Below are 17,095 nucleotides of genomic sequence, written 5' to 3'. Positions count from 1 at the left end.
ACATACTGGCAAGCTTTCTCTGATAACCACATGGGCCAAATCCGAAACTCAAACACACGCAGACAGGTGAGATGGCCGCGATCCGTAATGGTGGGCTATTTAGACCACCCGGGGTACCCACCCCTTGAAAGAGCAGTGTAAGAAATAATAACATTATCGATTGGCACGTGCTAATCAGAGACATCCAGACTAATTTTGTCATAAGCTTGAGATTATTGGTTATTTTTAATTGAATTATCAGGGGTTAGCGCGAACGCAGACCCCCACACTAATAAATAACGACCCCGAGTCACCCACATTTGGGGTGATCGCAGGTTTCAGCCCAACCGAAGTGCAATGGAAAGGCCTCATCCTGGGGAAACCTTTTTTTTATTTTTCATAAAATCTTTATTCAATATTTACATGTTGAAATGTACAAGCGAAAACGACACTCCCATCTTCACCCCATACACGCCTTAGCACACAAACTCATAAATACACGTAGATGTGCACACTCACTGTCCATCCATGCTCTTGTATACACACAAATGTACATATATTGTAAAGCGCATAGCTCACAAGCGACAAAGTTATACATAATATGATTGTATGCAATTTCTATTGTAAATTTGTAACATCTAGTTTGCGAAACGTATACTAATCTCATACAGAAGTTTAAATATTGCAAATTATAAAATTCTAATATTAGAGAAACTGTATTCTTAAAAATGCAAAGTGTATTTAAGGTGATGCAAGTACTATACCTCATGTAAATTTGATAGACCAGTGAAGTGCTGTAAAAGTTCGTGCAATGAAACAGAGAATGTTAGCACGTGCTGCTTGAGATATTCTTAAATTAACGTGTAGGCCGGCAGACGTGGATTAAAACATGGTGACTGTGTAGTGAGATCTAAGGAGAAATCGTAAAATTATATATAATTGGATTTATCCAAAAGGGAAGGAATGTAGTATTATTCTAGACTTATGTCTATTACTAATTCAAAATTGAAGAGAGAACAGAATAATCCAGCTAAACACCATTTATCTATAAAATGAACCAAGTTAAGCCTGGAAAAGTCAGTTCTGATTCTGCATTTTAATCGGGAGAGAAAGAAGGATAACAAGGTTTTACTGGTTACCACTTCTTTATAATAATATGCTCGTATACGTTTAATCCATATAGCATATTTATATTCAGCGCATAATAAAAGGCACAAGTCCTCGAATTCAGGTTCCGGGAACGAGGCCCCATTCGGGATAGGACCGAATTTAAGGAAAGTATAAAAGGTATTGAAGGAGTTTCTGGAAAGTTTTTTTAACCATTTGATAATGAGCTGTTGTAAGGGGAGTATTAATTTGCATTCGAAAAATAAATGATCAGTCGTTTCAATGTCACCGCAAAAAGCGCATAACTTAGATTTGGAAATCTTCTTTAAGAACATGTTGTAGTTAACGGGCAAAATATCATGTATTGTTTTAAAACACACATCTCTAGTGATGGGGTCTAAAAATTTATTATGCAAATTTTTCCAAATGTTGCCGAAATTTAAATCGTATAATTTGGTTATTTTAGGTTCAAGAACATAGCTTTGTAATTGTCGTTGGTAGAAATATTTTGTGGGGACTAGACCAAATTTGAGACTAGGATTATTTTCATGAAATGTTTTGAAAATGGTCATGCACTTTTGATAGAATTTAGGAACATATAGCGTATGAGTAAATTTATTAAGCGCCAAATTAGGGTTGAAAGACCTTAGTTGTAAACCGATCCAATACCTTGCAAAATCTTTCCATTTGGCTGAATATTCATCGTCGAGTAATTTTTGTATATGCTGTATACGTATTGCTTGGATTTTACATCTCAAATGGGTGATGTTTAAACCTCCGTCGTAAAGGGGATTGATGCATACAGCTCTAGCGAGAGGTTCGAATTTAGAATTCCACAAAAATGTGAAGATATTCCTATTTATTAAAATTTCATAATGTTTAGGTAGATCAGTCACGGTTGCAGTATACCAAATTTTGCTATAAGCTAAAAGATTAATAACATGGGATTTAGAAATGAGAGGTAAATTTCTACGTTTCCATAGTAATAGTGTATTCGTAAGTTTAGTAACATTTTTGTTCCAGTGATCATCATGACTTAAATCGTTGCCAAAATGAAACCCTACAATTTTTTGTTTGTCGATCCAGGAAATGCCAAAGGGGTGATCACTGCGGTTCCGCCATTTACCCATGAACATACCGTTTGATTTGCTATAATTTACCTTAGCACCGGAAGCGCGATCGTACATGCGAGACCAAAATAAATACCGTTCGATCGATTTGTCCGTGCAACAGAAGCCTGTACTATCGTCCGCGAAAAGGGAGATCTTACAGGCTTCTGTTGCACCTGGCACCTTAACACCTATAATTTCTGGGTCGTTTCGAAGTTTGATTGCAAAAGGCTCGTACACTATTACATATAAAAGGGGGGAAAGACTGCAACCTTGACGGACTCCTCTTGAGATTAAAAAGGGGTCCGAAATAAAATTATTGACTATAACTGATGAACTAATATCAGTGTAGAAAATTGAAATCCATTTAATAAAGTCAGGATCAAACCCGAAAGATTCTAATGTTTTTAACATAAATTGATAATTTACCCTATCAAATGCCTTTTCTTGATCTAAGGAAATAAATGCACATGATAATTCTTTTTGTTCGATGTAGTCACAGATGTTTCGTATAAGGTGACCATTATTAAAAATAGATCGACCTTTAACTCCACATGTTTGATCCATGTGTATTATTTTGGACATGACATTTCCAAGTCGATTAGCAATAACTTTGGATAGAATTTTATAGTCTAAATTTAATAGGGAGATAGGTCTCCAATTTTTCATATTATTTGAATTTTCAGGATCCTTACATAATAACGTAATATAAGATAGTTTTTGTGAATCAGACAAAGTGTTTGATTCAAAGATCAAATTATATAAACGGACTAATGTGTCGCCTAAACATTCAAAAAACGTGACATAAAACTCTTTTGTGAGACCATCGGGTCCAGGTGATTTATTTGGCTCCATCATATTTAAAGATTTCCAAATTTCTACTTTAGTAATTGGTCCGGTAAGGAATTGGTTATCTTCAGCCTTTAACTGAGGTAACCCAGTTAGAAATTCTTTAAACAATTCTTCATCAATCAATTCTGTGGTAAAAAGATTTGAATACAACTTTTTAAAACAGTTTAAGATATCAACACTTGAGTTATGAGTCACATTATTATACTCAATTTCAGTGATAGTTTTCTGGGAACCCTTTTTATTTTCTAATTGAAAAAAGAATTGGCTCGGTCTTTCGTTATTATCTAAAATTTTCGCTTTGCTCCTAATGACTGATCCTATATATTTTTCATTTTGTAATTCCTTGATAGACATTCGGAGTTCTTGTATTTGAAAGAGAAGTTCTTCATTATTGGTTAAATCATATTTCTGTCTTAGATATTGGTAGTCTTTCTTCAATGATTTAATTGCAGAGTTTTTAACTTTCGAAAGTTGTTTGGAATATCGAATGATTTCTTCTTTAAGTTTGAGTTTTAGCTCATCCCAATATTCTAGGGTGATGTTATGATATCTTAGTTCTCTCTTAATTAGGTCCGTAATGAGAGTTTTTAATGTGTTATGGTTTAAGTGCGAGTTATTGCATTTCCAGTAACCGGTACCATATGATATTGATGAGTTACATGCTATACTTAAAGTTACTGCATCGTGGTCGGACTGAGCGAAGTTAACGATTGTCGAATTAATGATGAAATTTGCTATGTTTTTAGAAACATACAGTCGATCAAGTCTGCTTGCTAACAGTGGTAATGAGGGGTCTAGTGTGTTTCGATACCATGTGTACAATTTTGCCGAGGGGTTCAGTTTGCGAAATGTGTCAATTAGTTTAAAGTTGGATATAAGCGATTTCAATGTTTGGACGGACTTTTCGCTGTAATTGGTTAGATTACCTACTCGGTCAAGGTTGGAGTTAGTGACACAATTGAAATCTCCAGCAAGAATGAGATTATGTTGTCCCGTTAAATATGTGAACAATGAAGTAAAAAATTCACTTTTCTCCGAATCAGGGATGGGGGCATATATATTTATGGCACGATATGGTATATCATTAAATTGAAAGTCAGCACATATTATTCTACCGTCAAAATCCGTTTCATATTTTAAAAAACGTATGTTAGGATTAAAATTAATGATAGCAGCTCCAGATGAAAGATTCGAGCCAAAACTCCATATGGCATAATAACATTGCAATTTATCTTGAATTTTTGAAGCAAGGGTTCTTTTCTCCACGTGGGTTTCTTGTAGGAATACAAGGTCGATGTGATGCGAAGATACCAAGTTTCTAATCTCGTATAGTTTTTGATCCGTGTTGGTTCGAAGGCCATTGACATTTAATGTAAGGATATTAATTTTACTCATGGGTTGCTTGTTATTGGTATGGCATGTCCAGAATAGGTTCAAAATCGTTAATGTATGTGGGACTCTAGGTGTATCAAGTGAATCAATCTGAACTCGAGACGGGTAGAGTCCGTTGTATAAGGTAATACTATTGGAAACCAGAAATGACTTGCTGAACGATAACATAATAAGGGAGGATATGTAATTAAGGGATAAAATATGGTTGAAGAAAATAGATAAAAAATCTACAAATGTTGTATGTGCTATGAAATAGATAAGGATGATATGAAGGATATTGTACATTTGAAGAGAATGAAAAATTAGGATTAAGTAAAAGAACAAACCTGTAATAGAACGTATAACCAGGGAAAGTCCTGAAATATTTAGTCCGTTATGCTTATTCATTGTCCATTTTACTGTCCTTGTATATGCCCGGTCCATTTGATTATATTCATTGTCCGTGAGCGTTCCGATTTCTTTATTACACAGTTACTGTAGTGTAATCCAAATTAAGAATTTTGCACATCCATACTTGAATCCTCCTCAAGACGAGACTTTTTTGATCTTTTAGACGTGACTACCTGCCACGTGCACGAATCTAGGTCAAACAATTCTCTTTTTTCTTGTGGTCTGGGTTGATTCGAGTCATCTTCATCATTGTCATCCGGTACTGTTGCTTTCTCTTGTGTTTGGGTCGCTACTTCCTCTTCCGCCCCGTGGGAGGCGTCCAAGGGGGTGGGGGTGGTGGGGTGATCAATTGGTTTGCTGTTTGTCGACGCAGGGGCTGCTGGTGTTAAAGGTTCGTGTGTCGTTGCTTGGGTTGATGTGCTTGGTGCAGGTGGTTGTTGGGCAACGTGTCCTTTATTATTCACTGCTGAAGCATAGCTAGCACCTTTCTCTGGGCAGTCTTTTCGGAGGTGCCCCGACTGACGACATCTCAGGCAAAGTGGGGGGCGGCCCTTCATTGTTATAAGCATACCACACATGCCAAGCGACACGATGTGGGGAATATTCCTGCAATCGAATTCTGTGGTCCGGAGTTTCACTATCCTTGTACCGTTTTCAATCATTGTGTCCTTGTTTATAATTGTCTTGTCTCTGCTTATGTCAAGGATCTCCCCATAATCCTTTAGAACTTCCTTGATAACAATATCATTGACAAACAGGGGCAGCCAGTGTATTCTGAGGTCAATTATTAGGTTAGCAATATATTTAATGCCGTCACCGGTCACGCCTTTTTCCTTCTCTTGGGACTTGAGCACAGCATTCCATGGGGCATTTTCCCCTTCTCTATATAAACCTTCGATGTCAGAAATAGTAACACCTGCAGCTTCAAGTTTGCGAAGCGCTTCCTCCCGAGAAATTCGTCCTTCCACTCGTAGTGTACGAAGATACACATCTGAATTCACATACCTTGAGATGTTGATTTCAACACGGCGATACATATTCCAAAGCGGTAAACTTTGAACTTTCACTTCAAAAGAATTCTTTGATCTACTTTGTCTTGGCCGGATATCCTGGGGAAACCGCCTAGCTGATCACGGTACTCCCTGGTCCAGGTAAGTATGATTTCTTGACGTTTACTGACGTTTATCAACTGACATTTGTGTCTGGAGTAGGAAGTGTGCCTCTAAGTAATGAAAATAAATTAAAACGATTCAGGGCCATGGTACTGCTGATGTCTTAGTATTCCGAATAACTTTATAGCTTATGTTTCAACATTACAAAAGTAACTGAAATGTCTTCAAATAGTCCTTTATTTGCAATTTCAGTTTCTTTTACGGTGGATATATGCTATATAGGTTTGCTCGGACGGCAGGGGATAGTTTCGTATATTGGCCCCTGGCAAATTTCTTAACTTGAGGCAACGGTGCGTATTTTTCAGCTATTATGGTTTTTTAATTAAATATATGGATACATTTTTCAATTCCGCGTTTCGGGCTTGTCTTGTTCTTGAAACTGATATCAGCCATTGACCTCCCATAGTTACTTCACAGCAAGTTGACAGTGAAATAGCAATAGTCGTCTAGCAAGAACTATGGTCAATCACATCCAGCTGTTTAGTACACAATGCTTTCCCGAACTGTTACGTAGGGAAAGGGATTGTGTTTGCACTGGCAAGATCGCTTGGTGTCATAAATGAAAAATGCAGGTATAAATTTGAGGTTGCAGTGCATCAACCTCTTTTGCTATGAACCACTGCAAATCGACTTGTCAGGTCAAAGGAATACTACTATTTGTTTCCTCTGTTTTATTAAATTTGAAATCTTTGTGCCACTGATTGGCCAGCTACGCTTCGCCGTACTCCGAGTCTAGAAGCTTTGGATTGTTGAAAGTGCTGCTGATACAGAAGTAACTGGTGATGCAGATGATCTCTACAATGAGACTTATGATGAAGCTGTCACTGCTTTTGATAAGGACAACAAGCTTGCTGTATTAACGAAGTTGTTCCTGTTATTTGAAGATATTGTTTCTCTCTCTCTCTCTCTCTCTCTCTCTACTGCAGAGAAGTTCTGTGAAAATAAAACTTGATTTTCGTCGAATCCAGTAAGCATGTTTCCATTTATTTCTCTTTCTTTCTTTCTTTCTCTCACAAATATGCTGGATTGCTGTTACTCAAAGATATTTCACACGTTCGTTGTGAGATGGCTCTTTGAAAGTTGTTTGTTGTAGGGTTTAATGCCATTTTTCAGCACAAGATAGGCTATGCATGGCAGGCAATATAAATGGTGGAGGAAGAACCCGGGAGAAGAAAAATGAACGGAAAGAACTCCCGACCCATGATAACATACTGGCAAGCTTTCTCTGATAACCACATGGGCCAAATCCGAAACTCAAACACACGCAGACAGGTGAGATGGCCGCGATCCGTAATGGTGGGCTATTTAGACCACCCGGGGTACCCACCCCTTGAAAGAGCAGTGTAAGAAATAATAACATTATCGATTGGCACGTGCTAATCAGAGACATCCAGACTAATTTTGTCATAAGCTTGAGATTATTGGTTATTTTTAATTGAATTATCAGGGGTTAGCGCGAACGCAGACCCCCACACTAATAAATAACGACCCCGAGTCACCCACATTTGGGGTGATCGCAGGTTTCAGCCCAACCGAAGTGCAATGGAAAGGCCTCATCCTGGGGAAACCTTTTTTTTATTTTTCATAAAATCTTTATTCAATATTTACATGTTGAAATGTACAAGCGAAAACGACACTCCCATCTTCACCCCATACACGCCTTAGCACACAAACTCATAAATACACGTAGATGTGCACACTCACTGTCCATCCATGCTCTTGTATACACACAAATGTACATATATTGTAAAGCGCATAGCTCACAAGCGACAAAGTTATACATAATATGATTGTATGCAATTTCTATTGTAAATTTGTAACATCTAGTTTGCGAAACGTATACTAATCTCATACAGAAGTTTAAATATTGCAAATTATAAAATTCTAATATTAGAGAAACTGTATTCTTAAAAATGCAAAGTGTATTTAAGGTGATGCAAGTACTATACCTCATGTAAATTTGATAGACCAGTGAAGTGCTGTAAAAGTTCGTGCAATGAAACAGAGAATGTTAGCACGTGCTGCTTGAGATATTCTTAAATTAACGTGTAGGCCGGCAGACGTGGATTAAAACATGGTGACTGTGTAGTGAGATCTAAGGAGAAATCGTAAAATTATATATAATTGGATTTATCCAAAAGGGAAGGAATGTAGTATTATTCTAGACTTATGTCTATTACTAATTCAAAATTGAAGAGAGAACAGAATAATCCAGCTAAACACCATTTATCTATAAAATGAACCAAGTTAAGCCTGGAAAAGTCAGTTCTGATTCTGCATTTTAATCGGGAGAGAAAGAAGGATAACAAGGTTTTACTGGTTACCACTTCTTTATAATAATATGCTCGTATACGTTTAATCCATATAGCATATTTATATTCAGCGCATAATAAAAGGCACAAGTCCTCGAATTCAGGTTCCGGGAACGAGGCCCCATTCGGGATAGGACCGAATTTAAGGAAAGTATAAAAGGTATTGAAGGAGTTTCTGGAAAGTTTTTTTAACCATTTGATAATGAGCTGTTGTAAGGGGAGTATTAATTTGCATTCGAAAAATAAATGATCAGTCGTTTCAATGTCACCGCAAAAAGCGCATAACTTAGATTTGGAAATCTTCTTTAAGAACATGTTGTAGTTAACGGGCAAAATATCATGTATTGTTTTAAAACACACATCTCTAGTGATGGGGTCTAAAAATTTATTATGCAAATTTTTCCAAATGTTGCCGAAATTTAAATCGTATAATTTGGTTATTTTAGGTTCAAGAACATAGCTTTGTAATTGTCGTTGGTAGAAATATTTTGTGGGGACTAGACCAAATTTGAGACTAGGATTATTTTCATGAAATGTTTTGAAAATGGTCATGCACTTTTGATAGAATTTAGGAACATATAGCGTATGAGTAAATTTATTAAGCGCCAAATTAGGGTTGAAAGACCTTAGTTGTAAACCGATCCAATACCTTGCAAAATCTTTCCATTTGGCTGAATATTCATCGTCGAGTAATTTTTGTATATGCTGTATACGTATTGCTTGGATTTTACATCTCAAATGGGTGATGTTTAAACCTCCGTCGTAAAGGGGATTGATGCATACAGCTCTAGCGAGAGGTTCGAATTTAGAATTCCACAAAAATGTGAAGATATTCCTATTTATTAAAATTTCATAATGTTTAGGTAGATCAGTCACGGTTGCAGTATACCAAATTTTGCTATAAGCTAAAAGATTAATAACATGGGATTTAGAAATGAGAGGTAAATTTCTACGTTTCCATAGTAATAGTGTATTCGTAAGTTTAGTAACATTTTTGTTCCAGTGATCATCATGACTTAAATCGTTGCCAAAATGAAACCCTACAATTTTTTGTTTGTCGATCCAGGAAATGCCAAAGGGGTGATCACTGCGGTTCCGCCATTTACCCATGAACATACCGTTTGATTTGCTATAATTTACCTTAGCACCGGAAGCGCGATCGTACATGCGAGACCAAAATAAATACCGTTCGATCGATTTGTCCGTGCAACAGAAGCCTGTACTATCGTCCGCGAAAAGGGAGATCTTACAGGCTTCTGTTGCACCTGGCACCTTAACACCTATAATTTCTGGGTCGTTTCGAAGTTTGATTGCAAAAGGCTCGTACACTATTACATATAAAAGGGGGGAAAGACTGCAACCTTGACGGACTCCTCTTGAGATTAAAAAGGGGTCCGAAATAAAATTATTGACTATAACTGATGAACTAATATCAGTGTAGAAAATTGAAATCCATTTAATAAAGTCAGGATCAAACCCGAAAGATTCTAATGTTTTTAACATAAATTGATAATTTACCCTATCAAATGCCTTTTCTTGATCTAAGGAAATAAATGCACATGATAATTCTTTTTGTTCGATGTAGTCACAGATGTTTCGTATAAGGTGACCATTATTAAAAATAGATCGACCTTTAACTCCACATGTTTGATCCATGTGTATTATTTTGGACATGACATTTCCAAGTCGATTAGCAATAACTTTGGATAGAATTTTATAGTCTAAATTTAATAGGGAAATAGGTCTCCAATTTTTCATATTATTTGAATTTTCAGGATCCTTACATAATAACGTAATATAAGATAGTTTTTGTGAATCAGACAAAGTGTTTGATTCAAAGATCAAATTATATAAACGGACTAATGTGTCGCCTAAACATTCAAAAAACGTGACATAAAACTCTTTTGTGAGACCATCGGGTCCAGGTGATTTATTTGGCTCCATCATATTTAAAGATTTCCAAATTTCTACTTTAGTAATTGGTCCGGTAAGGAATTGGTTATCTTCAGCCTTTAACTGAGGTAACCCAGTTAGAAATTCTTTAAACAATTCTTCATCAATCAATTCTGTGGTAAAAAGATTTGAATACAACTTTTTAAAACAGTTTAAGATATCAACACTTGAGTTATGAGTCACATTATTATACTCAATTTCAGTGATAGTTTTCTGGGAACCCTTTTTATTTTCTAATTGAAAAAAGAATTGGCTCGGTCTTTCGTTATTATCTAAAATTTTCGCTTTGCTCCTAATGACTGATCCTATATATTTTTCATTTTGTAATTCCTTGATAGACATTCGGAGTTCTTGTATTTGAAAGAGAAGTTCTTCATTATTGGTTAAATCATATTTCTGTCTTAGATATTGGTAGTCTTTCTTCAATGATTTAATTGCAGAGTTTTTAACTTTCGAAAGTTGTTTGGAATATCGAATGATTTCTTCTTTAAGTTTGAGTTTTAGCTCATCCCAATATTCTAGGGTGATGTTATGATATCTTAGTTCTCTCTTAATTAGGTCCGTAATGAGAGTTTTTAATGTGTTATGGTTTAAGTGCGAGTTATTGCATTTCCAGTAACCGGTACCATATGATATTGATGAGTTACATGCTATACTTAAAGTTACTGCATCGTGGTCGGACTGAGCGAAGTTAACGATTGTCGAATTAATGATGAAATTTGCTATGTTTTTAGAAACATACAGTCGATCAAGTCTGCTTGCTAACAGTGGTAATGAGGGGTCTAGTGTGTTTCGATACCATGTGTACAATTTTGCCGAGGGGTTCAGTTTGCGAAATGTGTCAATTAGTTTAAAGTTGGATATAAGCGATTTCAATGTTTGGACGGACTTTTCGCTGTAATTGGTTAGATTACCTACTCGGTCAAGGTTGGAGTTAGTGACACAATTGAAATCTCCAGCAAGAATGAGATTATGTTGTCCCGTTAAATATGTGAACAATGAAGTAAAAAATTCACTTTTCTCCGAATCAGGGATGGGGGCATATATATTTATGGCACGATATGGTATATCATTAAATTGAAAGTCAGCACATATTATTCTACCGTCAAAATCCGTTTCATATTTTAAAAAACGTATGTTAGGATTAAAATTAATGATAGCAGCTCCAGATGAAAGATTCGAGCCAAAACTCCATATGGCATAATAACATTGCAATTTATCTTGAATTTTTGAAGTAAGGGTTCTTTTCTCCACGTGGGTTTCTTGTAGGAATACAAGGTCGATGTGATGCGAAGATACCAAGTTTCTAATCTCGTATAGTTTTTGATCCGTGTTGGTTCGAAGGCCATTGACATTTAATGTAAGGATATTAATTTTACTCATGGGTTGCTTGTTATTGGTATGGCATGTCCAGAATAGGTTCAAAATCGTTAATGTATGTGGGACTCTAGGTGTATCAAGTGAATCAATCTGAACTCGAGACGGGTAGAGTCCGTTGTATAAGGTAATACTATTGGAAACCAGAAATGACTTGCTGAACGATAACATAATAAGGGAGGATATGTAATTAAGGGATAAAATATGGTTGAAGAAAATAGATAAAAATCTACAAATGTTGTATGTGCTATGAAATAGATAAGGATGATATGAAGGATATTGTACATTTGAAGAGAATGAAAAATTAGGATTAAGTAAAAGAACAAACCTGTAATAGAACGTATAACCAGGGAAAGTCCTGAAATATTTAGTCCGTTATGCTTATTCATTGTCCATTTTACTGTCCTTGTATATGCCCGGTCCATTTGATTATATTCATTGTCCGTGAGCGTTCCGATTTCTTTATTACACAGTTACTGTAGTGTAATCCAAATTAAGAATTTTGCACATCCATACTTGAATCCTCCTCAAGACGAGACTTTTTTGATCTTTTAGACGTGACTACCTGCCACGTGCACGAATCTAGGTCAAACAATTCTCTTTTTTCTTGTGGTCTGGGTTGATTCGAGTCATCTTCATCATTGTCATCCGGTACTGTTGCTTTCTCTTGTGTTTGGGTCGCTACTTCCTCTTCCGCCCCGTGGGAGGCGTCCAAGGGGGTGGGGGTGGTGGGGTGATCAATTGGTTTGCTGTTTGTCGACGCAGGGGCTGCTGGTGTTAAAGGTTCGTGTGTCGTTGCTTGGGTTGATGTGCTTGGTGCAGGTGGTTGTTGGGCAACGTGTCCTTTATTATTCACTGCTGAAGCATAGCTAGCACCTTTCTCTGGGCAGTCTTTTCGGAGGTGCCCCGACTGACGACATCTCAGGCAAAGTGGGGGGCGGCCCTTCATTGTTATAAGCATACCACACATGCCAAGCGACACGATGTGGGGAATATTCCTGCAATCGAATTCTGTGGTCCGGAGTTTCACTATCCTTGTACCGTTTTCAATCATTGTGTCCTTGTTTATAATTGTCTTGTCTCTGCTTATGTCAAGGATCTCCCCATAATCCTTTAGAACTTCCTTGATAACAATATCATTGACAAACAGGGGCAGCCAGTGTATTCTGAGGTCAATTATTAGGTTAGCAATATATTTAATGCCGTCACCGGTCACGCCTTTTTCCTTCTCTTGGGACTTGAGCACAGCATTCCATGGGGCATTTTCCCCTTCTCTATATAAACCTTCGATGTCAGAAATAGTAACACCTGCAGCTTCAAGTTTGCGAAGCGCTTCCTCCCGAGAAATTCGTCCTTCCACTCGTAGTGTACGAAGATACACATCTGAATTCACATACCTTGAGATGTTGATTTCAACACGGCGATACATATTCCAAAGCGGTAAACTTTGAACTTTCACTTCAAAAGAATTCTTTGATCTACTTTGTCTTGGCCGGATATCCTGGGGAAACCGCCTAGCTGATCACGGTACTCCCTGGTCCAGGTAAGTATGATTTCTTGACGTTTACTGACGTTTATCAACTGACATTTGTGTCTGGAGTAGGAAGTGTGCCTCTAAGTAATGAAAATAAATTAAAACGATTCAGGGCCATGGTACTGCTGATGTCTTAGTATTCCGAATAACTTTATAGCTTATGTTTCAACATTACAAAAGTAACTGAAATGTCTTCAAATAGTCCTTTATTTGCAATTTCAGTTTTTTTTACGGTGGATATATGCTATATAGGTTTGCTCGGACGGCAGGGGATAGTTTCGTATATTGGCCCCTGGCAAATTTCTTAACTTGAGGCAACGGTGCGTATTTTTCAGCTATTATGGTTTTTTAATTAAATATATGGATACATTTTTCAATTCCGCGTTTCGGGCTTGTCTTGTTCTTGAAACTGATATCAGCCATTGACCTCCCATAGTTACTTCACAGCAAGTTGACAGTGAAATAGCAATAGTCGTCTAGCAAGAACTATGGTCAATCACATCCAGCTGTTTAGTACACAATGCTTTCCCGAACTGTTACGTAGGGAAAGGGATTGTGTTTGCACTGGCAAGATCGCTTGGTGTCATAAATGAAAAATGCAGGTATAAATTTGAGGTTGCAGTGCATCAACCTCTTTTGCTATGAACCACTGCAAATCGACTTGTCAGGTCAAAGGAATACTACTATTTGTTTCCTCTGTTTTATTAAATTTGAAATCTTTGTGCCACTGATTGGCCAGCTACGCTTCGCCGTACTCCGAGTCTAGAAGCTTTGGATTGTTGAAAGTGCTGCTGATACAGAAGTAACTGGTGATGCAGATGATCTCTACAATGAGACTTATGATGAAGCTGTCACTGCTTTTGATAAGGACAACAAGCTTGCTGTATTAACGAAGTTGTTTCTGTTATTTGAAGATATTGTTTCTCTCTCTCTCTCTCTCTCTCTCTCTCTCTCTACTGCAGAGAAGTTCTGTGAAAATAAAACTTGATTTTCGTCGAATCCAGTAAGCATGTTTCCATTTATTTCTCTTTCTTTCTTTCTTTCTCTCACAAATATGCTGGATCGCTGTTACTCAAAGATATTTCACACGTTCGTTGTGAGATGGCTCTTTGAAAGTTGTTTGTTGTAGGGTTTAATGCCATTTTTCAGCACAAGATAGGCTATGCATGGCAGGCAATATAAATGGTGGAGGAAGAACCCGGGAGAAGAAAAATGAACGGAAAGAACTCCCGACCCATGATAACATACTGGCAAGCTTTCTCTGATAACCACATGGGCCAAATCCGAAACTCAAACACACGCAGACAGGTGAGATGGCCGCGATCCGTAATGGTGGGCTATTTAGACCACCCGGGGTACCCACCCCTTGAAAGAGCAGTGTAAGAAATAATAACATTATCGATTGGCACGTGCTAATCAGAGACATCCAGACTAATTTTGTCATAAGCTTGAGATTATTGGTTATTTTTAATTGAATTATCAGGGGTTAGCGCGAACGCAGACCCCCACACTAATAAATAACGACCCCGAGTCACCCACATTTGGGGTGATCGCAGGTTTCAGCCCAACCGAAGTGCAATGGAAAGGCCTCATCCTGGGGAAACCTTTTTTTTATTTTTCATAAAATCTTTATTCAATATTTACATGTTGAAATGTACAAGCGAAAACGACACTCCCATCTTCACCCCATACACGCCTTAGCACACAAACTCATAAATACACGTAGATGTGCACACTCACTGTCCATCCATGCTCTTGTATACACACAAATGTACATATATTGTAAAGCGCATAGCTCACAAGCGACAAAGTTATACATAATATGATTGTATGCAATTTCTATTGTAAATTTGTAACATCTAGTTTGCGAAACGTATACTAATCTCATACAGAAGTTTAAATATTGCAAATTATAAAATTCTAATATTAGAGAAACTGTATTCTTAAAAATGCAAAGTGTATTTAAGGTGATGCAAGTACTATACCTCATGTAAATTTGATAGACCAGTGAAGTGCTGTAAAAGTTCGTGCAATGAAACAGAGAATGTTAGCACGTGCTGCTTGAGATATTCTTAAATTAACGTGTAGGCCGGCAGACGTGGATTAAAACATGGTGACTGTGTAGTGAGATCTAAGGAGAAATCGTAAAATTATATATAATTGGATTTATCCAAAAGGGAAGGAATGTAGTATTATTCTAGACTTATGTCTATTACTAATTCAAAATTGAAGAGAGAACAGAATAATCCAGCTAAACACCATTTATCTATAAAATGAACCAAGTTAAGCCTGGAAAAGTCAGTTCTGATTCTGCATTTTAATCGGGAGAGAAAGAAGGATAACAAGGTTTTACTGGTTACCACTTCTTTATAATAATATGCTCGTATACGTTTAATCCATATAGCATATTTATATTCAGCGCATAATAAAAGGCACAAGTCCTCGAATTCAGGTTCCGGGAACGAGGCCCCATTCGGGATAGGACCGAATTTAAGGAAAGTATAAAAGGTATTGAAGGAGTTTCTGGAAAGTTTTTTTAACCATTTGATAATGAGCTGTTGTAAGGGGAGTATTAATTTGCATTCGAAAAATAAATGATCAGTCGTTTCAATGTCACCGCAAAAAGCGCATAACTTAGATTTGGAAATCTTCTTTAAGAACATGTTGTAGTTAACGGGCAAAATATCATGTATTGTTTTAAAACACACATCTCTAGTGATGGGGTCTAAAAATTTATTATGCAAATTTTTCCAAATGTTGCCGAAATTTAAATCGTATAATTTGGTTATTTTAGGTTCAAGAACATAGCTTTGTAATTGTCGTTGGTAGAAATATTTTGTGGGGACTAGACCAAATTTGAGACTAGGATTATTTTCATGAAATGTTTTGAAAATGGTCATGCACTTTTGATAGAATTTAGGAACATATAGCGTATGAGTAAATTTATTAAGCGCCAAATTAGGGTTGAAAGACCTTAGTTGTAAACCGATCCAATACCTTGCAAAATCTTTCCATTTGGCTGAATATTCATCGTCGAGTAATTTTTGTATATGCTGTATACGTATTGCTTGGATTTTACATCTCAAATGGGTGATGTTTAAACCTCCGTCGTAAAGGGGATTGATGCATACAGCTCTAGCGAGAGGTTCGAATTTAGAATTCCACAAAAATGTGAAGATATTCCTATTTATTAAAATTTCATAATGTTTAGGTAGATCAGTCACGGTTGCAGTATACCAAATTTTGCTATAAGCTAAAAGATTAATAACATGGGATTTAGAAATGAGAGGTAAATTTCTACGTTTCCATAGTAATAGTGTATTCGTAAGTTTAGTAACATTTTTGTTCCAGTGATCATCATGACTTAAATCGTTGCCAAAATGAAACCCTACAATTTTTTGTTTGTCGATCCAGGAAATGCCAAAGGGGTGATCACTGCGGTTCCGCCATTTACCCATGAACATACCGTTTGATTTGCTATAATTTACCTTAGCACCGGAAGCGCGATCGTACATGCGAGACCAAAATAAATACCGTTCGATCGATTTGTCCGTGCAACAGAAGCCTGTACTATCGTCCGCGAAAAGGGAGATCTTACAGGCTTCTGTTGCACCTGGCACCTTAACACCTATAATTTCTGGGTCGTTTCGAAGTTTGATTGCAAAAGGCTCGTACACTATTACATATAAAAGGGGGGAAAGACTGCAACCTTGACGGACTCCTCTTGAGATTAAAAAGGGGTCCGAAATAAAATTATTGACTATAACTGATGAACTAATATCAGTGTAGAAAATTGAAATCCATTTAATAAAGTCAGGATCAAACCCGAAAGATTCTAATGTTTTTAACATAAATTGATAATTTACCCTATCAAATGCCTTTTCTTGATCTAAGGAAATAAATGCACATGATAATTCT

At 36.8% G+C, this 17,095-nt stretch overlaps 3 non-coding genes across 3 annotated transcripts; all 3 read right to left on the bottom strand.

Moving 5' to 3' along the window:
- Window positions 1–238: 238 nt before the first annotated feature.
- Window positions 239–398, bottom strand: LOC149777952 (U1 spliceosomal RNA). Its single transcript, XR_016415989.1, has one exon. It is a non-coding gene; the product is annotated as a U1 spliceosomal RNA (small nuclear RNA).
- A 7,047-nt stretch (window positions 399–7,445) lies between these two features.
- On the bottom strand, window positions 7,446–7,605 carry LOC149777951 (U1 spliceosomal RNA). Its single transcript, XR_016415987.1, has one exon. It is a non-coding gene; the product is annotated as a U1 spliceosomal RNA (small nuclear RNA).
- Window positions 7,606–14,657: 7,052 nt separating this feature from the next.
- On the bottom strand, window positions 14,658–14,817 carry LOC149777950 (U1 spliceosomal RNA). The gene has a single exon (XR_016415986.1). It is a non-coding gene; the product is annotated as a U1 spliceosomal RNA (small nuclear RNA).
- Window positions 14,818–17,095: the final 2,278 nt, after the last annotated feature.

Source organism: Sinohyriopsis cumingii, chromosome 17 (genome assembly GCF_028554795.1).
Source record: "Sinohyriopsis cumingii isolate HCF-2022 chromosome 17, ASM2855479v2, whole genome shotgun sequence".
Lineage (NCBI taxonomy): Eukaryota > Metazoa > Mollusca > Bivalvia > Unionida > Unionidae > Sinohyriopsis > Sinohyriopsis cumingii.
The sequence above is the reverse complement of the archived record's forward strand: the minus strand, read 5'-3'. Positions and strand labels throughout refer to the sequence as shown.